Genomic DNA, 23874 nt, shown 5'->3' on the forward strand with positions numbered 1-23874 from the left:
GAGGTAAATGTTGTCGCCTCCTGGTTCCACTCATGGCTCTCTTTGGCATCACAGCAAGACTTAGCCTGGCCTGTACTATCCCACTGATTTGGGGGAGTGGGGGGCAGATCATTTCCTAGTTTTTAGTGAAATCGGATGGGGCCTATGAAATTCAAGACTAGGCTAGGAATGAGTTGGAAACAGTGAGTCTTGTCTTAAAATTTGGGGTTGTAAGGGAAGGGGGAGGAATAATGAAGAGTCTCATTTTGAGGGGCAACATGCAACACTTGGGGGTCTAGCATTAAGGAATAATCAGAGCAAAGGACTCAACAGAGCAGCTTGGTTGTGTTATATCCACAGACAATGATTGAGAGGCCAAATTAATAAAGAAATGGCTGCTCATCCTATTAGTTAAGACAGTAGACTAGGGCCGTGCACAGACGGAACGAGGGGCATGTGCGCACAACACTTTAAAGCAGATTAAATGCTTTTGCACTGCTTTAACGATCTTGGTGCTTGCATGCCTTGGCGGTGTATTGCTCAGTAATTCCAGCTGCTGTAGCAAATTCGGCGGTGTAATGCATCCTAAATGACTTGGGGTGCAGCAACTAAAACTCCTCTGAGGAGTTTTGGTTTGCTGCCCTGCAGCCGTGGAGCGAAGCACCGGGCTCCGTGCAGGTCGGGCTCTGCGGGCAGGCTCCAGCCAAGAAAAAATAAAAGCAGTGACCCTGATCTTATTTCCTTTTTTCCCTTGGAGCCTGCCTGAGCTTCATGGGGGCCTGGTACTTCCCTCTGTGCACCCTGGGACCACCCAAGCTGGGTGCCGCCTGGGCTGGGGGGTGCCGCTGCCACAGAGGGAACCACCATCCCCACTGCAGCCCAGGGACTGCTCTGCCCACCAGCAGCTCGCCCTCCCATCCCCACCACCGGAGAGGCAGGTGAGTTCAGATGTGTGCGTGATGCAGGGGTTCAAAGGGCCCTAAATTGAAGTGGTGTTTTAAAAAACCTACCGCTTCAATTTACAGCCCCTGTTTCATCTACATGTGCCCTAGGTAAAGAAAATTAGCTACTTGTGGACTTCCAGCTAGCCTGTTGACAGGTAATATATCCAATTTGATCCATGTCCAACAGTAATCTCTTCTGATATTTAGGCTAGGGACAGATGTTACACATCAACCGGTTTAAGCGATCAGAAACCACTTTAAGCCTGTAACAGAAAAGAGGTTCAGTGCACGTTCAGGGGTCGGACCTGGTGATCTGTTTAGGTCCCTTCTGACCCTAAGTACTATGATGCACGTAAACCGGTTTGAAAAGGGCTGAAACTGGTTTGAGATCAACCTGGTTGAATGTAGTATCCGACTTAACTGATTTGGGTCAAACCGGTTTATGCAATGTCTGTCCCAGACCATAGAGCCTAGGCTGTAGGGAAAAGGCACTGCTGGTCGCATTGGCGCCCTGAGTTTGGGGTCCAAAGCTTCCTTTCATCTGGAGAAAGCTGCCTTCCGAGATGTTCTTGTTCATGGGTGTTTATCTGGATCAGGGTGTTACCTAGTCCCTGAGCCCTGACTTGCTCTAAAGAATAAGCCAGTGGGGAGCAAGGTCTAGTTTCAGACAGGAGGGGCCAAGACAGTGGTGGTTACAGCACAAAACCAAGCCGCACTTGAAGCTTTGGGCCCAGGTTCCCTATGAGGAGTTCAGGTCATCCAGATTTGCAGCTGGTGATGGGGCCTGGCTTGAGCTCCAGGTCTGAATCCCAGGGGAGAGCTCGGCTTCAACCCCGCTGCAAGCTGTGCCATGCAGATCTATGACCTCGATAGGCTTGCGATGGCCATTGTGAACCCCAAGGGCACTCGCACACCAGCCCAGGTGAGCCAAAGGAAGTGCTGTTCTCAGATATGCCAGGCCCCTACTCTGTGTGCACTGCCTCTCAAACCAGAAGTAGCATGAGGATTGGTGCAGTGCTGGGCGAGCGCCAAAAAACTCTGCCTCTCCAGAGAGCTGATGGGCACATGCCCAGCACTGCACTACGCCAGCTCCTCTCCTCCTGGTTCTGGAAGCAACACATGCAGAGCTTTTCAGTATGGGCCTCCATAGCATCTTGCAGGGGTGGCGCAGACATGCCCCCGAGATGTCTGAAATGCAGATCCAGAAGGGTTCAGGCCCTGCTCTATCTGAAATGCAAAGCAAGGGAGAGGAGGCTCCCTGCAGAGGAAACCACATGAAAAATCCCCCACAAATCCCTGGAAACTGCAGGCTTGATTTTATTTTATTCTTTTCAGGTTTGAGTGCTCACAGCTGACCAAGAGGAACTGTGAGTGCTAAGAGGTCTTGAATGCACAGATTTTTTGTGGGGGGCAAACCATTTCCCAGTTTTTATTGAAATCGGATGGGTCCGGCACTAGACCTACCCTATGAAATTCAAGAGCAGGCCAGGGATGAATTGGAAAGAGCGAGTCTTTGCTTTAAATCTGGGGCTAGGGGGGGAAAGGATGCAAATTCTTCTGTTGAGGGCAGGTCTACGGCATTCGAGGGTGCAGCACCTCTGTTTCTGCAAGGCTTTGTTGGCCTGAGCTTGCACGTGTGATGCGCCGTGAGCGCGGGAGCTGAATAAATAGGTACGCCAGGAGTTTCTCTGCTCCTCAGTCTGGAGAGCTGCATGGATTCAGAGAGGAGCCTGGCTGCTAAAGAGCGCTCGGTGGGAAGGGGCTGCACGCAGAGGTGGGGGGAGAGGGTTTGCTCCACAGGCAAGGAGAAGGGAGAGCTGCATTGCCTGAGGACAAAAGGAGTAGCTAAGCCTGCTTGAGCCGAGCAGGAGACAGCAGGAGGAGGAAAGTTCACTGCCTGCTTAATTGCAGGGGGTGCTCTCTGTCCCACTGTGTACACAAAACCTTGTCAATAGTACAGAGGCTCCAGCGTGTTAATTAATGATTTACTTACACTGACCCTTCACCCCAGGCAAATAAAGGGGATTTATTTTGCTTCTATTAACTCCTCACTTGCTCAGCGGAGGCCCTGTCCTCTCCAAGTTTTCCAGCATCACATGGGCCAGCGGAGAAGCCACCTGCATCCTTTATGCCAGTGCCTCTCTGCCAGGTCCTGCTCCTACTCCAGGATGCAATAGGGACTACTCTCAATTTACATCAGAGCAGGGGCGGCAGGATTGTGCCCACCCACCCTTTGCAATCGTTGACTTAGGGTCTGCTTCTCCTCTCGGGACTGATAGGAGACCATTGATTGCAGGGGGATTTCCACCCGTTTCCTCCCTGCCGTCCTTGAGATGGATTCTTTCTGCAGGTGTGGATTTGCAATGCACTTGGCAGGCGCTGCTTCCCGGCGTCTCCAGTTCGGGACAGTTCGGGGATGGCCTGATGCTTACTTTGAATCCCAAATCAGGCCGGCCATCCACTGAAGGCTTTGCTGTAGGACCAAGTGCAAATCACGGGAGCCCAACTATTTAGGTGGCCATCTCCTCTCCAAGGGGAGTTAGACACCTAAATAGTTTTGAGGCTCTGAACCTTATTTGCTATGTGCCTCAGTTTCCTAGCTATACAGCAGTAATAGTACAGAACTGCCATACCTCTCCAGGGTGTGAAGACAATAAAGATATTTAAGACACTTGCATATGATGGAAATAAGGACTTTGTAAGTAACTTTGGTTCACAAAGATGCAACTCCCTTAGGGTGCAGCTCGAGTTGTTTTTTTTTTTTCTTTTTTAATATATTATTGCTTCAGGCATTACACCTGAAAATGCCAGATGTATTTAAATCAGAGCAATGATGTTACTGAATAGTAATAATGTTTTATAAGGGGGGGTGTAGTAGTCTGTTTTTCCCTCTCATGAGCAGATAGAGGATGATTCGGAGTGGATTGAAAAGGCAAATGGTCTCCTCTGTATCCAAGGATGATATTTTTATTAAATTGTCTAGCAGTTGCATTGGTGGAGGGGTCACTAACTGCTGATAGAATCAATACAACCATGCTTTCTGTGTCAGATTTAGTCTTGATTATCCCAGTTTTGCCGAGGCCGTTCACATACCAATCAATAATGAGTTGCAATGACAAATTGGCTCGTTTCAGTCGAATCTGGTGTCTTTAAAAATGTTAAAAACCATTGTTTTTCATATTTTTTTCAAGATGAAAGCTTTTTGATGGGCGTACTCAGTGCTAACCCTGGCGAACGAGGGTAAATTCTACTCTCATTTCTTCCTGCGTGGATCTAAAGTAACATCGATGGATTCAGGGCAGTTTAAATTCAACCCAAGACCCTCATCTAACACTCTCTCCTCCCAGATCTAGTTACATCCCAAGCACTGATCTATTAAAAAGATCAAACAACCCCCTCACCCTCCCCCCAAAAAAACCCCAAAGAAACCAACCCCACAAAAAAAAAGACCCAAAAAAGTGTTTCCCATCAGTTGTCTACCTTGGCCTGAGAACTAGGCAAAATTCTAGTTTTAGCTTTATTTTTTCCCTTTCTGCAGAGAGAAAAATAGTCTTTTTCTAACAGGAAAAAAATAATAATATTGCCTGTAAAGCCTTGAATTTTTTTTTTTCACCCGGATTTATGACTTGTGAAGTTTTCTGGGTTGATGCATTAAAAAACAAATCATTCCCTTCTGTGAAGAGAGGGGAGAAAATGGAAACTGCAGGGGCTTTTTGCAGGGAGGGGGGTGTTTTAAATATTTTTTTCCCTTTGAGTACCTCTACAAGGCCCTCTTTTAGGCCCTTTCTAGCAATCAAAGTGTTCATCTCCAGTCTTGATCTCCCTGAAGTTAAAGAATGTGGAAATTTGCAGGCTATTCTAGAGGGCACCTCCTGTTTCGGAAAGAGGCCAATGCCAGAGGCATCAAAAAACAGATTGCAACACCCTTAGGAGGGACAGCCATGCAGTATGCATATGGGTGCTAGGGTGAACTCTGTAATCCTTGGTGGTTCAAGTCTAATCCAGCTCCTATTAAAACCCATTGAGGCCTTGCTGTGCAGCCCTGGCAGTCTGGCTTGTGTCCTGAAGCAGTGGGGCACCGTATCTCCTGCTATGCTCTTCTGGCTGGAGTATGATTGGAAGTGCCATCATGTGTCCATCCTTATCTAGGGTTTGGTCATTGCCTACCTGAACCCTGATCTGGGCAAAATCCTGGGATGATGTGCGAGATGGGGAGGGAAGCGGGGCTCGAGGAGCTGATTTTGGCTCTGCTATTCTGCGGGATAGTCGGTGTCAGTCCTGGGCGATTGGGGGCAATCTTAAGGCTACCCAGAGTTTCACCACCGGGTCTGGCACGTGGGACTGAGTGAAGATAACAGGTAACGAACTCCTTTGTCAGCTCAGAGTTTCCCCCTGACCAGGGTGCAAATTACGGGGGAGTCCGGGGAGGGTGGGGGAGGGCTAAACCCCCTCTCCATAAGAGATGAGAGCCTCCCCCCCCCCCCCCCCTGTAAAATTTGAAAGTCATAACCTGGGAGGGTCTCTGATCAGATTGCTCCTTCCAATGAACTGGTTTAATTTTTTTTTGCAGACCCCTGCAAGAGTCAAGGTGTAATTCAAACCCTGCCCCCACCCCACTTATTGACTGAATCGGGCGATTTGAGACCGTTGCACGGGGAAATACAATCGGTTCATCAGCAAAGGGTGGCAGAATAGGAGCTTGGTTACGACACAACCAATATGTCCTGTTATATGGATTATGCATGTGGCAATCTTTATCCATTTTGAAGTAACTGCATAAATGTCCCATCAGTGCCTAAAGTGGGCAATTATCTTCAACTTAAATGCGCAGGGTAACTTGCCTCACCTTTGGGAATGCAGCCAGCCATTGAAATGCTGACTGGAGCGCAATTGTGTTTACTAGACTGGACTCTTGAATTGTAGCTTGCTTAATTTCCTCATAATTCCCTTTCTTGGACCCAGGGAGCAATGCGACCTCTTGCTATTCCAGTAAGCAATATCATCCCTTCCCCATTACGGTCCAGATCACAGTGACACGGTATGGCAGGATACCAACATCAGCTTGCAGCAGATCAAATGGCTGCAGAATTTAATTCCATTTTTTTTCCCCCTTCGATGAAACTGGAAAACAAGTTGAGACCTGGGTTTGAGTTTTGTCCCTCAAGTGGCCCCATCTGCTAGATTGCTTTTGCATCTCCGGCACCTGATTAAAAGAGAGAAAAGAAACAGTCTCTAGTAATTGGCTTCCTTTATTTGTCTTCTTGCCTTACCCTAAATTCTGCTCTCAGGCACGTATACAGCCAACGCGTGTTGCTGCCGACAGACCCGGGCCTCTTCAGATCAGCGTTAGACAGGAAGGGGAGCTCGTGTACATGTTGCATCTGCTCTTGTTGCTGTGGGTGCTTTCCAAATGGTTCAGACGGAAATGTTCACCATGTGGACATAGTGAATTATCTAGAAGGTTTAGAGCAAATTTAGGGAGAACATGTCCTAACTTAAAAAAGTGGAGAATTGAGGAACAAGCTGCCTGCAGAAGCAAAGGGATCTCCTTTATTGGAGGTGAGAAAAACAGGAATGTACAGGCATCTGGGATGATTTAGGAACAGCGGATCCCGTGTCTACAGATAATCTTTAAAGTCCTTCCATCCTTTAACCTCCGAGGTCCTTCCAGCCTTATGATTCCCAGTAGGTAGAGGTTGGGGGAATGTAAAGGAGGGTTGCTTCGTTACCAAAGGCTGGTCATTAAGCCAAAGCACTGGTCATTAAGCCACCCCTGGTTGACTTAGCTATGCCAGCCAACTTTTTTGCTACAGAACGTGCCTGCATTATGAGCCATCTGGCTGTACTGGGAGCAATATCGCAGGCCTGCCTTTTGAAGAGGGGATAACACGTAGACCAGATAGGATCCTAACAAATCATCGCAGGGACTTTATGGGGTGAAAGCATGGTGAGTGGTGATTATGGGCCAACCTGATGGAGATGGGCTTCATGGTGGCTGGAAGGCAACATCAACCACTATGAGCCAGCCATCATCATCATCATCATCCCTAACCCTCTGCTGCGAAACGAAGGCTGTTGATGAAGGTTTGGTGCTATTCTAGCAGGAAGGAGCGGTGCTTTCTCCCTGTGAAGGCATAGCCCGGCTTTTAACGACCATGACATTGGTGCCACAAAGGCAAGGTTAATTCTGCCGTGTGTGGAACGGATTCCTTGCTGCAGTTTAGCTGAGATCTTTCTCCTCTTCTGTAATTTCATAACCTCGGCAACACACTGCTCCCCTCCTTCCCGCCCCGCTTTACTCGAGTGGTTTATGAGTTCTGTGCTCTGCGGTCTATTAAGGTTCAGTTCCCAGCCAGTAAAAATGAAGAATTAGTTCCTGCCATTCCACGAAAGGAGTTTTAATGCTCTCGGTCTCTTGGAAGCCTAAATGCAATAGTTCTGTATCGGTGATAGTTGTGTAACATAAAGCCTTAATAAAGGTTTATAAGGGAAGGATATGAAATGGAGCGGATGGAGCTCAGCTCCGTGTGCAGCTCGGAGAGGGAGTCGTGCAGCAGTGCAGGAGGCCAAATAGCGGCGTCCCACGGAGGTGACAGTGGCTCTCCTAGCAGCCTGATCCATCGGTCCCTGTGCAAGGAAGAGCTCCCGTGGACTCTAACCCTGCGTAGGGGGATGCAGCATTAGGCACGTGAAGTGTCGCACTCAACCAAGTGGCTTTGGGCAGGCTGCTTTCATGCAGATGGAAACTCCTGCCCATTTGTAGGAGGAGAGAAGCCCAAAGTTTGCATTGAGCAAATTGAAGCAACTCGCTTCCATCTATGGATGAGACTGGGCTGGAAGTGGGCAGGATTTGGGTTGTGTTCCCAGCTCAGCCACACATCTGCATGTGCAACCTGGGGGCAGGAAAACCCCTTTCCATCTCTGTCTCCATTTTTTGTCCTGTCTATTTAGATCGTATGCTCTTAAGGACAGGCTTCGTCTCTCTCAGCATGTATACCACCTCCTATCAATCTTCAGTAGGGCCTCTCAAGAGTCCCCATAGTTCAGATACTTAGTGATGGAGGTATGGGCCACCTGGGATGTACAGATCCAGTCTGAGGCTCTCATCCAGTTCTCTCTGGTTCTTGTATGGTAGCATCATGCACAGGAAGAGCTCTTGGTCTCTAGAACGAAAAAAAAAGACATGTTTTCCACCCCCAAAAAATCTAGTTGGTCTAATAAAAATACCATCTCTACCACACATCCTGATCCCTTCTTCTCTAGAACAACTCTATTAAGAGCTCCATCCAAACTCTTAAAGGTGACTGCAAAGGCAAATGCAATGGGTTTCTATACCTTTCAGCTTCATTGTGATGCATAAAGAAGACTGGAAGGTATTTTCCTAGTGCCTTTTGTAGGTTTTGGGGGTTTTTTGTCTCCCCCTTGGGAATATCTGGCCCATCAAATCTCCCTGTTTTGTTGGATTGACACAGAAATGCATAATTGTATCCTTCTGAAGCTGTATTTTTTTTTTTAAAGAGTCATTGAATTTTCAACACTGACAACTTTTCTCCCAAGTACTTAAAAAAAAGTGTTAACGTATCCAAATCATCTTCAGCTACCCATTCCGCGGAGGAGTTTTAATGCTTTCCCCCACCTCGGTCCCAGAGCGCTCTGATATTACGAATCTGCATTTTCCAGAAGAGTTCATGAAAAGTAAAAATGGAGTTGAGGGGGGAGAAAGAAAACTCCCTTCCTCTTTAGAATAGTTTCATCTTGTTTTTAGAAATATTTCTTGCCCCCCAAACGTTGAGAACGGGACAACCTTGAAAAATCACTGAGTTGGTTCACAAGGCAGGGAGAGAAATTCATAAGGTGGCATCTAGCCCTTTCCCCATTTCTTTTCAAATGCTGAGCATTTGTTGAATCTCCGCAGTTTAGAAAACTCACTCTGTGTCTAGCTTTAATTGTTCTCCAAATGCTTCTCTTCAAATGCCCTTCTGGCTGTTGTTAATATGCCATACCAAGGCAAGGGTTGGGGGGGGGGGAAGCTTCCCTTTTTGCTCATCTCCCCCTTGACTTTCACTTTTAATCCAGTTGGTAACTAGTTTCAGGCTTCACCCTTTCTCTGCCATATCACTGGCAAGATCTCTTTCATTTCAGAAGGTAAAATTGGACCCTAGAAGCCTAGTCTTGACTGAGACTCTTAGCCAAGCACTCTCTCTTTAACAGAAACAAGAGCAAATGCAGTTGTAAGAATCTGATTTTTCACGACACGATCGCCAGAGACCACCACGAAAGAGTTGGTATAAAATGAATTTGCAAAGGATAGAAAAGCTCTATGGTCATATTAATGCAATGCTCTCAGATCCAATACCTATCCGCTGGACAAGCCCTGCCTGGTATAATTTTGGGAGCATGTGGAATATTTAAATCCTGCAGATTTCTTTTAAGAAATTCAATGAAAGTGGATGGAAATATTTTGAACTTCTTCTGTGATACCTTTAATTAAACTTTTCCTCCTCAGAAGTTTTGCTTCTAAATTTTCTACTTTTTCAATTAAAATTAGTGTTGTTGTTTTTTCCAAGCATGTCTTTTCCTGCCACTTTTTCCCCCTTTCTGTAACTCTCCTTCAGTGACAAAACGGTGGCAGAGGAGTATTGAAACAAGAAAACTTTAAAGTAATTTTTTTTAATGTAATTTGTAATTAAAAACACTATTGCAACAACAAAAAGTGCCCCCGCCCTGAAAAATCTCCCTCCTATGCCATTCATTTTAGCTAAAATATGTTTCTAGCCCTAGTGTTACAAATAGAATCGCACGAACAAGCAGCAATTCAGCTACTGCAATGATCCCTGCCAGAGTCTGCAAACAGCCTGAAACCATAATTGGGGATGGTATGAACTCTCATTTTAGGGTACTAACTGTAAAACCCGATGACAGTATCAGAATGATGTTGTACCTGTGGTGGTCCAGGAATCAAGAAGCAAGGATTTTCTAGGGTGGTAACTTTTATTGGACCAACTATCTAGTTGGAATAAAGTTAGAATCGGTTTTGAATGCAAAGCATTCATCTTTTTTAGATGACACCAAGCTGGGGGGAGTAGTAGATACACTGGAGGGTAGGGCAAGGATTCAGAGTGACCTAGACAAATTGGAGGATCGGACCAAAGAAACGTCACAAAGTTCAACAAAGACAAGTGCAAAGTCCTGCACTTAGGGCAGAATAACCCCATGCACTGGTGCAGGCTGGGGGTGACTGGCTGGGCAGCAGCTCTGCAGAAAAGGACCTGAGGGGACAGTGAACAAGACGATGTATATGAATTAGCAGTGTGCCCTTGTTGCCCAGAAGGCTACCGGCATCCTGGGCTGCATTGGGAGGAGCGTTGCCAGCAGATGGAGGGCAGTGATCCTTCCCCTCTGTTCAGCACTGGGGAGGCCACATCTGGAGTCCTGTGTCCAGTTTTGGGTCCCTCACTACAGAAAAGATGCGGACACAGTGGAGGGCAGTGAACATAGTAAAAGGGCTGTGGCACATGACTTAGTCGGGACAGGCTGAAGGAACTGGATTTATTTAGTTGAGAGAAAAGAAGACCAAGGGGGGGATTGAACAGCATCCGTCACCTCCCTGCAGGGGGTTGCAAAGAGCATGGAGCTGGGCTGTTCTCTATGGGGGCAGATGGCAGGACAAGGAGCAATGGGATCCAGTTGCAGCAAGGGAAGTTGAGGTTAGATATTAGGAAAAAAACTTTCTCATGAAGAGGGTAGTAAAGCACTGGAACAGGTTACCAGAGAGGTGGTGAAGTCTCCATCCATGGAGATTTTAAAGACCTGGGTAGACAAAGCCTTGGCTGGGATGATGTAGTTGGGCTGGTCCTGCTTTGAGCAGGGGTGTGGACTAGATGTGACCTCCTGAGGTCCCTTCCACCCCTCGTTTTCTATGATTCAATGATCTTCAGGACCTAAAGAAGAAAGGTTTGCATTTGAAAACTAGTCTAATTTTAAACCGAAAGATGACACCAGAAAATTGGCATTAACCATTTCCTTGCTGCTCATTTTGTCAGATAGGACGAGGAGAGGACAGCTGATGTGGGTGGGAAGCTGCTGCAGGGAAGGGAAGGCAGAGAGTCGAGACAGGAGGCCGTAGGAGGAAGAAAGCCAAAGGCAGAGTTGCCTGTGCAGGAGCACAAGGTTGTAACAAAACAGCAAAGAACAAATATCTGAGGTCTCAAGATTTTCTTAAGCCATGTCTTGACCACTCCGGTGGGCACCACAACAGAGTAGGACAAATACATGGCCTGAGAAGAGTACTCAAATCCATGCATCCTGAGTGGAGTTTGGACATTAGGCTGGATACTCGGCATTTACTGCATTGGTTGTTTCTGCCAGTGAAGGGACAATTTGCAGCTGGTCTATGGCTTTTTGTTCCTTCTCTAGTTCAGTTCTAAATGGCACCAAAATTTCAGAATCAGTCTCACTTAAATTTTCCTTGATATGTATCTTTTTTTTTTGCTTGGCATCCTCTTGGTGCCCATAGCCACGTTCCTTCTGCTCACGCTGAAACACCTAATGCACAATCTGCATTTAAGCTCAGCAAGTTTAGAAAATGATTTCATGTTGTGGTACCTATGATAGCAAAGGAGTGATTAGAGCTCCCTTCTGGGCTCATATCCCTATGGTGTTTTAACCCCATTTAGGGAGATAGGATGCTGGTCTATTGAGATGTGAATTTATCTCCATCTCTGCCACAGACTACCTGCATGACCTTAGGCAAGACACTTAATGTCTCTGTTTCATTTCCCTCTCTATAAAATGAAGACAGTAGCAGTGTCCTGAATCACAGCAGTGTTTGAAGGATAAATGCATTCAAAACTGTGAGGAACTTGAATACTATAGGGGTGGAGACAGAAGTACAAAGTTGCAAGCGCTATAAGACTCAAATGCCAGCAGGAAGAAAACTTTAGCATTGGAAGTAAATCATCAGGGTATCTGCAAAGGAAAAAATGGGCTTGAAAGAATCCCCTGAACAAATTAAATCTTGAGGCCTAAAGACAAAGGGAGAGAGAATTAATTTTTTCTACAGATATGAAATGCTCTGAATCAGATAAGTCTTGTCATTAGAAAAGGCACTAAGCAGCAAACGTCTGGATAATACCACCAGCTCCAAGCTTCTCTTGGAACCTCTAAATACATTAAATCCATAAAACTAAATGAAAGCAGCTGCAGTTTTATAGAAATAAAAGGCTCTCATATTAAAAAGCTGAGAGCTTATGAAATGAAAGGAAAAATAATAATAAAATTGAGGGGGGGGGGGGGGGAGGAGTGAGAAGGAAAGTGCAACTCAGAAATGCAGGCTCCTAGGAAGTCAGGATGCAAAAGACTGAGTCCATTTGTGTAAGGCCTGGGGGAGCAAAGTGCAATTTTTTCCCCTCTGGTTTGCAATACAGCCAGTCAGGGATTTCTCATTATTTTTGTATTTTAAATGCTGCTTTTATTAAAATACTTTGAAAAATACATTGCCTTTGAGATGTCGATGTTGAGAGAAGTAACAAAGCATTTGGGTAATGGTAAAGCCGTGTGTTTTGACACAGCTTTGGAGTGGAGCATTTATTATTCTTACTGCTACTGCTATGACCGCTTCTACATGTTTTGGGGGGTTTGTTTTGTTTTTTTTAATTAAGCGTATAGCTTTTGTATGCATGTGTGTGCATATGGGTATACATATAGAGGTATAGGTGTATACATTCATTTAATTCAAAAAAGATTTAAATTGGAACCAAATTAGACATGTTTCCATCGATCGAAAACAACTTCGGTTCTGTTTTGCAAGGAATTGTGAACTTGTGCGTTTGGTCTCCCTTCTGGAACAGGCACAGGCCTGGAACGGCAGGTTTGTACTCCTGTTTCCACTCCCTTCCAGTTCTTGGTGCTTTGTGTGTCAAAGAGGATCAGAGCCCGACACGAAATTGGGAGTTGGGGGAATATTGCAGGAAAAAATCATAATAAGGATTTGTATCTATATTTGCTTTCATTAGGGTTGATTCTTCTATATGTTTCATGCTACCGGGGGCATTTGGAGACCTTGATGGAGATCAGATCAGTGGTGTGCAAACGCATGCTAGGAAATGGTGGCTGCCCTGGAGATTTTATTGTCTATGCATTCACAAGAGCCAGGGGGAGAGCCTGGAAGTGATATAGCTTGGGCATCTGCTGCAGAAGAAGCTGGGGGATCCCTGGCAGAACTGGGGATTGAATCCAGGTCTTTAATACTGCTGTGCCTCAGTTTACCACCTTTTGCAAGAGGGACAGTCACAATCCCAACTGAGAGGCTCAATGAATCCTATGTTGCCAAGTGTTTTTGTAGCCTTGATTGCATGGTGCCAGATCAATGCAAAGCTTGTTCATGCAGCCAAGCTGTCGCAGCATTTAAGTCAGTGCTGCTTTTTGACATGTTGGCCCCTGTCAACTCCAAATTTCTTGTGCCCAAATCCTCAAACAATGAATTATAAGAGGAGGGAGCATGCACTAATTTTGACCTCTGGCCATGGCTTTAAAGACCACCACTTGGAACCGGTAACTTAAGCAAACAGCCCTCCTGTGGACAGGCCCTCTCGTACAACAAGTGGAGCCTTCTCTCCTAAGCGCTATTTATTCTCCTGGGTGGATTTGGCTCCAAGAAAGAGGCATCTTCTTCACTTGAGAGGCAGGGGTGTACATATGTGCAGCAGAGACAGAGAAAGATTGTGCAAGCCTCACAGTTACTCCCTAAATATTTTTTCCATGGTGCTGTTTTTTTCCAACTATTCGAGAAACTTATGTCGCCGATGGAAATGATCATTTGAGAACAAAGTCCTGTTCAAAAGCAGAATTTTTCCCTTCTCTAATACCCTGATTAAGATAAATACACAGGAAAATCCAGTCATGTTCAGAAGCAGAATTTCTGCAGAGGACTTGCTTGGAAAATGTGTGCACGTCCAGCACTGTCCGAAGGGACGCTGTACACCTTATCCCTAGCGGGAGGAAGCACTATGCACCCCCTCAGTCATCGTCTGCAATGTGCCAGCTGAAATAAGCAGCCAGCCAAAACCCAAATCCTTTTTAAAAGGATCAATTGCTGTCACTTTTCATTTCTTGCCCTCCCGCTCCCTCCTTCATCATGAAACATAACTGTATCCAAGAGCCCTGTGAGCTGTCGAAGACGATGATGCAAAAGTGTATTAAAAGCAAAAGCATATTAAAAGCTGTACCAAAGCAAGAGATGGAGGTGAGGTTTAAAAGAGATCTCCTGGGCTCCCAACCTGAATGTGGCACTGACTTGGTGTAAAAAGATGGGCAAGTCTCTTGTTCTTCAGCATACCTGCTAGCCAGGTGATGAGGAGCAGGAAAGCTTGGGTAGTTAGTGATGGTGGTTGTGGATATATCTGGGTGAATGGCTATATAGAGAGAGATCTATATATATCTATATAGATCTATAGATCTCTTTCTACAGATCTATATAGATAGGTATCTAAATAAATATAGCTAGATATAGACATCTTTAATTATACAATCTTTTATTATTTTATTTTATTTTTATCATATATTTCTATATATCTATATAGATGGGTGCCTAGATAGATATAGATATCTTTAATTATACAATCTTTTATTATTTATCATGTATTTCTATATATCTATATAGATTTTTCTATATATCTATATAGATGGGTACCTAGATAGATATAGATATCTTAAATAATAAAAGATTGTATAATTAATCATGTATTTCTATATATCTATATAGATCTTTCTATATATCTATATAGATGGGTACCTAGCTAGATATAGATATCTTTAATTATAGTCTTTTATTATTTTATTTTATTTAGCATATATTTCTATATATCTATATAGATCTCTTTCTATATAGCTATCTAGATGGGTATCTAGATAAATATCGGTATCTTTAATTATACAATCTTTTATTATTTTATTTTATTATTTATCATATATAAAACAGTAATAGATATATTACTAATTGGTAGTAGATATAGAGAGAGATATACATCTTTAATTATACAATCTCTTATTATTTTATTTTGCTATTTATCTTATATATAACAGTAAAATATATATTACTAATTAGTAATATATAATATAATGTAATATTACTAATTAGTAATAATGTAATATTACTAATTACTGTCTTTTATATATGATAAATATGATCAGCATCTATATATATATATACGATAAATAATAAAAGATTGTATAATAAATAATAAAATAAAATACTAAAAGATTGCATAATAAAAGATGTCTAATAAAAGAGATCAGATTTACCCAAAGAACCAATATGGATCTAGTTCTTTGAGTAAATCTGATCTCTTTTATTAGCCTGACTCTGCCTGTGTCCTTAGACTAACACGGCTACATCCTACACCCCTGAAAAAAATATACCTAACACTCAGAAAGGGTTAGTTGAATTCTTGTAACATGCTCCGAGGTCTCTGGCTGCAAAGCTGTCTATGCCTAGAGACTAATAAAAATAAATAAATAAATAAATAAGTCAAACAACCCAGCAACCCAGTCCTACCACACCTGCCAGCCTCCTGCTCGTCCCCATGTCATCCTGCCGTTGTCTCGTATGCTCTCGGACCCTTGACTGATGTGATGCTCGGCCTTTTTACCTTGCCACGGTGCTAGAAAAGGCCATGTGAAAGCTGTGTGATTATTTTTCACTTTCTTTTAATGCCTCTCGCGCCGGTAGGAGAAAACTCCAAGAGGGCAAGTCTTCTCCTCCAGGAACTTGAAGCTTGTCAAATGTTACCATAGTAACCTGGGTGTAATTAAGGCCTGCTTCAGCTGCTAACAGCTGTGTGCATTTTATCTGCCTTACATATCTATCTTATACATGTGGGGGTGTGGATAGCAATAGCTATATATCTACATGCGGATCTGTCCCTAGCAATAGATTGAGACACAGCCGTTTGGAGAGCTCTGCCTTTTCGAAAAGGCAACGTAAAGCCCCCGGGTTCCCTAATCGGCTCTTGCTTTTGTGACTACCAGTCGTAATGAAGTGTGGAGAAATGTGCCTAGCCGCTCGAGGAGCCGTGCTCGGGAGGTGAGACTTCCAGGCACCTTGTTTGAGTTGTTTTAACCACTGCAATCCTCCTTCCCATTAAGGATGGGAAGCAGCAGGCACTCCCTACCTGTCAATGGCTCTAGGATTATGCCGAGGTCTCAACGGAGCCACTTCTCCTACAGCATTACAAAAGTCTCAGGCTGGAAGTGACCTTGTGAGACTGTCGGGTCCAACCCCCTGCTCTGGGCAGGAAAGACTGCGAGGGTCAAATAACCCCAGCGAGGTGCATATCCAAGGTGTTCATGCGCCTCTGTCCTGCAGAGAAAAGCCTTCCTCTAGACACCCCTTCCCATGTACTTGAAGTGCAAAGTGCCTACCTTGTCATACAATCAGAGATGGTGAGGGCTGGAAGGGAGCTCAGGAGGTCACATCTAGTCCAACCCCTGCTCCAAGCAGCACCAGCCCCAACTACATCATCCCAGCCAAGGCTTTGTCTACCCAGGGCTTCAAAACCTCCAAGGTTGGAGATGCTGCCACGTCTCTAGGAAACCTGTCCCAGTGTTTTACTATCCTCCTAGTAAGAAAATTCATCCTAATATCTAACCTGAACTTTCCTTGTTGTAACTTGAGCCCATTGCTCCTTGTCCTGCCATCTGTCCCCACTGAGATCAGTCCAGCTCCATCCTCTTTGGACCCCCTGCAGGGAGGTGAAGGCTGCTATTCAATCCCACTCGGTCTTGACTTCTGCAGACTAAATCAGCCCATTTCCCTCAGCCTCTCCTCACCAGTCCTGTCCCCCAGCCCCCAAACCATTTTCATTATCCTCCGCTGGACTCTCTCCAATGTGTCCACATCCTTTCCGTCGTGTGGGGCCCACAGCTGGACACAGGACTCCAGATGTGGCCTCCCCAGTGCTGAACAGAGGGGAAGAATCACTTCCCTTGACCTACTTCCCTCAATGGCTAGGGACAGCAATTGCACACAAACTGGTACAAGTCATTGGAAACAGATTCAGATCTGTAGCACAACAGAAGTGCAGTGCACACAAGCCATTTTGAAAGTGGTTTAAAATAAACCTGGATGGATGTAATATCAGACTTAGCTGATTTAGGTTAAACCAGATCCCCTCCAGATTCAAGTTACCCAGCAGCCCAGGATGCTTTAAACATCCCTGGGCCCCTCCCCTCCCCTTGCAGGGTGGGCAGGCTGGCCTAGGACCGTGCTGTCAGCTCCAGCTAAACAGGGCGACACGCTGTAGCAATCCCCAACTTCTGGCTTGAGCCACTGCAGGCATGTGGCTGGATTTCCAGAATCACAAGTGAATGTCTGTTCACTTTCTTATCTAACCTGCAAAGATGAAATCCATTCAGCCTCGGGCTTGTTGAGTGTCTGTATTTAGCCAACACACGTGGTATGCAGGTCCTGTGAAGGCCACTTCAGGGACTGTTTTTTGTGACTAGAAAGGAAACACGCTTGACACAGTCCTGGTCTTATTATCGTCACATGCAAGCATCCATGCCTCAGTATTTCGGAAAGGCCCTTGCCTCAATGGCAGACGCATTGTTTCTAGCAATGTGCAAGCACATGGCTACACCATAAATGCATGGGAAACTCACCTATTAGTATGAGTTCTTCTATGATATTTGTATTAACTGCTGTAAGATGATGGCAGTTGTGGTGGAAATGGATACTTACAGGTTGTCCTCAATAGCCAGGCACAGACATTATACTTTTACGGATATAAGTGATCAGAAACCGGTCTGTACAAGCAACAGAACAGAAGTTCAGCGCACAGGTCGGTTTAAAAATGGCAGAACTTGGTCAGATAACTGGTCTGTTTGCTACCCATGTAAAGTGTGCCGCTTACAGAAACCCACAGAACTGAGGTTAGGTATTCAAAAAGCCCAAGGTGGAATCAATCTACGTGAAAAGCAGAGAGGAGGAGGAGGAAGCAGCCCTTAAGAACAGCTCGTGGAAAAGATGACTCACAAAGTGAAGGCAGTGCAATCAAGGCAGCCAGGCTATTTAAAAGAAACTTAAGCTGCAGAGATCTTTTAGGGGCCAGCCGCCTTTGTGTGTTGTGTGTTTTTTTTGTTGTTGGTGGGTTTGTTTTTTTAATTGCCTCTAGGTCTGCACCTGGAATCATCTGTACCTACATCCACCTTCCAGCAGCATTTCTGTGCTCCAGTTGGATCGTTAGACATGTAACAATCAAAATACGTGCTGGCTTGTGCAGGTGTTCCCACGCACAAAGTTAAAGGTGCCAACTTTACGGAGCCTTCAGGGTTGAATTTGGGAGGCTGGTCCTCAGTGGCCCTTGTGTAGGCCTGGAGAACATCAGATAGGCTAAAATCACCTCTTGTTGCCGCTGCCCCCATGCTCCTTCTCTGCAGGAAAAAAATCTGGTTTCTGAGTATAAATTCACTCGCACGTGCAAGAGGGCACCCAGTAACAGCACTTGCAGTTGGAAACATTGGCATTAAATGTTTTTATGAAGGAGGTCAGAGGCTTAGCAAGATGTTTAGGTGGGAGGGAGGGGGGGTGGCAGTGGAGGAGTTGTGCTGCCCGCTGGAGAGCGGGAGTGCAGGTGGAGGGAGAGGGGGAGAAAAAAATCTGACCTGCCTTTGCTCCCTGCACTCAGGCAAGAGCTGCTGTAGCTCCTTCTGTAGCTGTGAGAGCTTGGCTGTGGCTGAGGAGTAAGCTGGTGCATTAACCCAGCTGGTGAGGATGCCCCAGGACTGCTCCTCCTGCCTCCTTTGCTCCCTTCCAGGTGCAGGGCTGCATCTCCCATAGCAAAGCCTGGGGGAGTTGCCTTGAAGCTAACCTGCCCCCTCTTTTTTGGCACCTTGCCCTACCCCAATTATGATACTGGAAGAGTTGCTAAAGTGTGGCCCTAGGATATTGCTTCTCTGCTCCACCCCTGCTTGTGCCTCCGCGAAGGGCCCACGGTATTGAACCTCTCTGTGCTGCAGCTGACCGCACGGTAGCGGCTGGACAAGCAAACTGAGTGGGACCTCCAGGATTATGAACTCAAGTCCCCCGCTGCTGCAGACCATCATCATTTATAATCCCATTCTTCCTTTTGGAGGTACGTTGTGCGGCCGAAGATCTATTTGCATAGTGCCCCGAGAGCTTCCAGAGATGATGTAGCACCTGCCAGTCCATGCATTTCTGTGCTTATGAAGCCGTGCTAATTTTTGTCATTGGACCCTGAAATATATTTAGTGAAGAAAGCTGCAGTGTGCAATCTGGAGGCATTGTGAGTGACAGCGCATCAAGAGCCAGAATCCATTCCCCGGCAGCCCGGAGCCCGCACCGAATGTTGTTGGAGCTCTGAAGGGCTCGAGAGAGAACAGCATGTTCAGTACTTGGAGATATTTGCAGGGAGGGCATTGTTGGTTGGCTACAGGAAAGGAAGGAAATCTTGCCCTGTACTGGTAATAGTCATTTATCCCAAATTTGCAGAAGCCATGCTAGGAGTTAGAAGCGGTGGGGAGGGAAAGTGAGAAAACTTTGAGCAACCTTTTGTATGGGCGTGGGGGGTAACTTCCCCACCTACCCGCAGCTACCCTTGTTTTATTACAGTGTTGAAATAAAAATAAATTAAAAAAAAAGTGTAATCATCTCTATTGCACTAGTAGACGGAGGAGCCATTAATGCTTGCAACGTTAGCTAGAGGGTTTGTAGATCTCCATCACTGGCAGGTTTTAAGTATGAATTAGGGAAACATTTTCTGAAATAGTTTAAACAGCAGCGATCCTGGTGTGAGCCGACGGTTTGGACTAAGATGACCTCCGGAGGTCTTTTCCAGCTCTATTTGTCTCCAAGATCGAGGCAGTCCGAAGCTTTTAGGGGCACTGAGCGTTGCTCTTTAATTTGAAATGATACTTGAGCAGTAGTTATATTCAACCATTTTAGAATTAAAGTTGGGGCGGGTGGAAATGAGAGTAATTACAATGATACCGATGTCAGATTTCTAGCAAGCTGCAAAGGATCGAAAGCACTTGGTTAGGGCTTTGATTTATTTAGAGATATGTATATATAGCTGGTAGCTTGGGGTTTAGGTGCCCATTTTGTGCAGCATTCGGGGAGGATGCTATCAGTAGGACATGTGGCTGCCATGCGCTCCCCTGGGGAGTTTACTTTCCTTGTTTCTTTTTGTTCTCCTCATCTATATCCTTCAACTCCCTGCAGTGTGGGTCCAAAGAGGATGGAGCTGGGCTGTTCCCAGTGCGGGCAGATGACAAGACAAGGAGCAATGGGCTCAAGCTGCAGCAAGGCAAGTTGAGGTTGGATATTAGGGAAAACTTTCTTACTAAGAGGGTGGTGAAGCACTGGCATAAGTTATCCAGGGAAGTGGTGGAGTCTCCATCCTTGGACCTGGCTTGACTCAACAAATCCCTGGCTGGGATGATGCAGGTGGGGCTGGTCCTGCTTTGAGCAAGGGGTTGATCTAGATGAGACCTGAGGTCCCTTCCAACCCTCATTTTCTATAATAAAAAAAATCTTACCACAATCTCAAAGACTTGGTTGACTGATATGTGTGGGGAAATATAATGCAGAAAGCTGGACAAATATTTGCAGAGCTGGTAGCTTTGTCCAACTGCTTTTGAGAATAGGTGACACAGGGAAGCAATTGTTCTCTGGAAGGGAAGAAGCTCTCAGAAATTAGGTAAGACTAGGTAAGAAAGTAAAATCCACAAAGATCAAAAGATCTGGTTGGAGGGGGGCCAGGTTCAGCAGCTTAAAATTTCCATTTGTCTGTGAAGAGATCCAAAAGCCTCTCTCCCAGTCATACAGACTCCAGTCCTTTTTAGCATAAGATTTGCTTTAATTACAAAAGCATATTATCATTTATCATCACTGTCTAATCCATAACCATACTTCTCCTTAGCCTCTCTCATCCAGTAACTTTACTTAGCCTATCTTAACTGATATAAATCTGCATCTACATATCAAACATATTCATGAACCTCTATAAAAAAGAAACCTTTTAAGTGCAGGCTTAAGCTAGTTGCTATGTGTCCATGGTTTTAATACTCAGGCTTCTCTTGTGCTGTTTCTGTAGTCACTTAAAGGTGCCTTAGGCTGCCTTTCTGACCATGCTGGGAGTTCAGGGTAGCCCATAAATCTCTTGCTTTAGCATGGAGGTGGTTGGTGTCACAGTGCTTGACTTATTTCCCGTGGTCCCCACTGAAAACTGCATTCAAGTCAGAGTTTGAGGCTGATTCCTCCCTGCCCCCATTTACACACTTTGTGAATTAGAATTGACAAAACCAGGTGTGAATCTGAAGGCAACTGCTACACATTGCATCAATTAAGCCCCCAAGAAACTTTGCCCTTCTTTCCTCTACTCTTCTGGATGCCACACCTATTTTTGCAATCCGAATCCTAATTGCTAGGCTTCTTTTTCTCATCCTTCTGCATTTTTCTCTGGAGTTTCTTTGCTTTCTCTCCTCCCAACCGAACCACAAGAGGAAAACTAGCATTCTTGCAAAAAAAGAAACACGAGGGGAAGATTCTCTAATCAAATCTGCCTTTAGGTTGAATTCAGCCCTGGTTTAATAGGAAGCATGCTCTTTATGGCCTTCTACCCACCCTGAGAAAGTAGCATTATTGCAGTTTTACTGATGAGGTCTTGAGACGCACATGGTCACCCGCTCACGGTCTGATAGCAAGTCAGTGGCAGAGCAAGGAATATAACCGAATGCCTGATCTTCGTCTAGCCGGCTGGTGAGATCATGATCAAGCCAGATCTTGAATCCAAATTTGGAGGACGTTTAGACTGACCTTTGAGTGTTAACTGCCATAGCTTCCCTGCTGCCAAATTGTCTGACCCATGGAGGCCCCTAGGATGAAGGTTGAGCACCCTTGGTCTAAACTCATCTCTGGTTTAGATGCCACATGAACATGCTACACTTGGAGGAAAAAGGAAGAAACAGGGTCTGTGCCCTGAGCTATCAACAGCTAACGAGCACAAAAAAGGTTGACATGCAACCAATCAGAGCTTCAATAACACCCATGTGTCTTTGGCAGGGCAGATGTACTTCCATACAGTTGTGTGTCCATCCGCCCTCCTGATGCATGTATTTAGATGAGTACAATTTTACAAATATAATTCAAGATATTTCAGAAGGATCATGGCAGATGCTGGTTATTATCTGAGATCTTAACTACAACTTTCTCATGGGTGGATCCAGGACAGCAATGAGGGGTAATGGCCACATTCACCTCCTCCCATTTTTTTCCCCAGAATTCAGCCTGGGGCAGGGGGTGGACAGTGGTGGCCCTTGTCCCCTGGGCTTTGGAGTCATGCAAAAGCAGTGGATCTACCAAAGCTTGCTCTGACCCCTTGTACAGGTGACATACGGCCAAAGGAGGGTGCAACCACACTCTCACACTCCCCTTGGATCTGACCCTGCTCTTTTTATAGCTTCAGTCTTAGGACCTAGACTCTGGAGCCCGAGGGCATATCTGCATGTCATAAAGCAGTGCTAGGGAGCATTACTGTTAGAAATGAGCCCACCCACTTATTCTCACTGTTTATGCAGGGAAAATGTCATACACCTAGTTAGCTTCTGGGAGCCTGTTTTGGGCTTGCCTATGACGGAGACCAAAAGTTGACCAAAACTGAGAACCTGAGAGCGGCCTTGGACATGCATGGGAAGTGATTCGGTTTTTGGCATGCATAAAATGGGAGCAAATAGTTGGGGCATCATTACAGCGGTCTTACCTATCACTGCCTAACATGGTGTAGACTCTTTCCTAAGGCTTATTCACATGGAGGCAGTCTCTCTCTCTGTTTTTTGTTTTTAATATCAATATAAGTCTTCCCTGCCCCTAGTTGCACACGTGGAAAAATTACTCGCACCAAAGTGCAAAGTCTACATCTAACCACTTGTGAACATACCATATATATACGTGTGTGTGTGTGTGTGTGTGTTCTCCTTGCATGTATATCAGATTCACCCAAGGAACCTTGTCTGCCTATGTTCTCCTTGCATGTATATACGTATGTATATACATATATATATATATGCCCTCCTTGCATCTGATCCACAGACCCTTGACACTGAAGTCAGTGTGAATAGAGTCATCCATAAAGACCTTGAATCAACCTTAAGTGTTGGCCAGGATGCCTTCATTCAAATCAGTTCAAACGCCCAGGTTTGAGGAGCCCTTTGTGTCATGGGAGAAGGGGTTGGTGGCTCTGAAGACCAGAGCCTGTGGCATTTTCTACTCTTAAACTAACCACTAAGATAGTCCTGACTCAACTCCAGGTGCCAGAAAGGGCTGGTGCTAATATTTCTTACTTGACTTTTTTAAGGCCTATTTATTTACCCTCATAGCCGCTGAAGGGTTCAGGCTCTTCCATGCCCGGCACTTGTTTTCCGGAGTATAACAAGTCCATTTTGTATTAAAAAAAAAAAAAAAAAAAGTCCTCAAAAATGAGAGTGAAAGCAAAGAAACCAAATCAAAATGCCTGAAATGAGCCTGTTAGATTTGGTGCGTGTCACTAGGTTATTGCTCTGTACTTCTATAACTTGGAGCAAACCAAATTTATTTTTAAATTTTGTAACAAAGGAGAAGAGAGAATAAGAGTGGGAGAAAATGCAAGAAAGAAAGAAAAAGAAGAAGAAAAAAAATCAATTGAAGCTGAGAGGAACTTTGTTTGCCAAGTTTCCAGCTGCTGCTCAGAGTGAATTTTTATGACCGAGTTATAAACCTTTGAAAATAGGAGTTTCTAATGGAAATGCTGACAGACCCTTTATATGGTGGCATTAACACAGGCTGCTCTGGGATTGTCTTTGCCTGCTTATTTATTTATTTTCCTTCTTTGTCTTTAAGGTCCTACTATGCTTAGCTTGACCTTACTTTGAAGGAAACTCAGGGAATGAGCTTCATGTC

General features: G+C 45.1%; 1 protein-coding gene and 1 long non-coding RNA gene across 12 annotated transcripts in view; one reads left to right on the forward strand and one right to left on the reverse strand.

Moving 5' to 3' along the window:
• The window catches only part of CELF4 (CUGBP Elav-like family member 4), an 860601-nt gene that overhangs the window by 131258 nt on the left and 705469 nt on the right, over positions 1-23874 (forward strand). The window lies entirely within an intron of this gene.
• On the reverse strand, positions 5981-15614 carry LOC132249664 (uncharacterized). Of its 2 annotated transcripts, none has more exons than XR_009461186.1 (3): positions 15483-15614; positions 7998-8086; positions 5981-6126 (listed from the first exon to the last, which is right to left on the reverse strand). It is a non-coding gene; the product is annotated as an uncharacterized LOC132249664 (long non-coding RNA). The 2 variants fall into 2 exon arrangements; XR_009461187.1 differs by lacking the exon at positions 5981-6126 and adding an exon at positions 6140-6377.

The sequence above is a fragment of the Alligator mississippiensis genome, chromosome 3, assembly GCF_030867095.1.
Source record: "Alligator mississippiensis isolate rAllMis1 chromosome 3, rAllMis1, whole genome shotgun sequence".
Lineage (NCBI taxonomy): Eukaryota > Metazoa > Chordata > Crocodylia > Alligatoridae > Alligator > Alligator mississippiensis.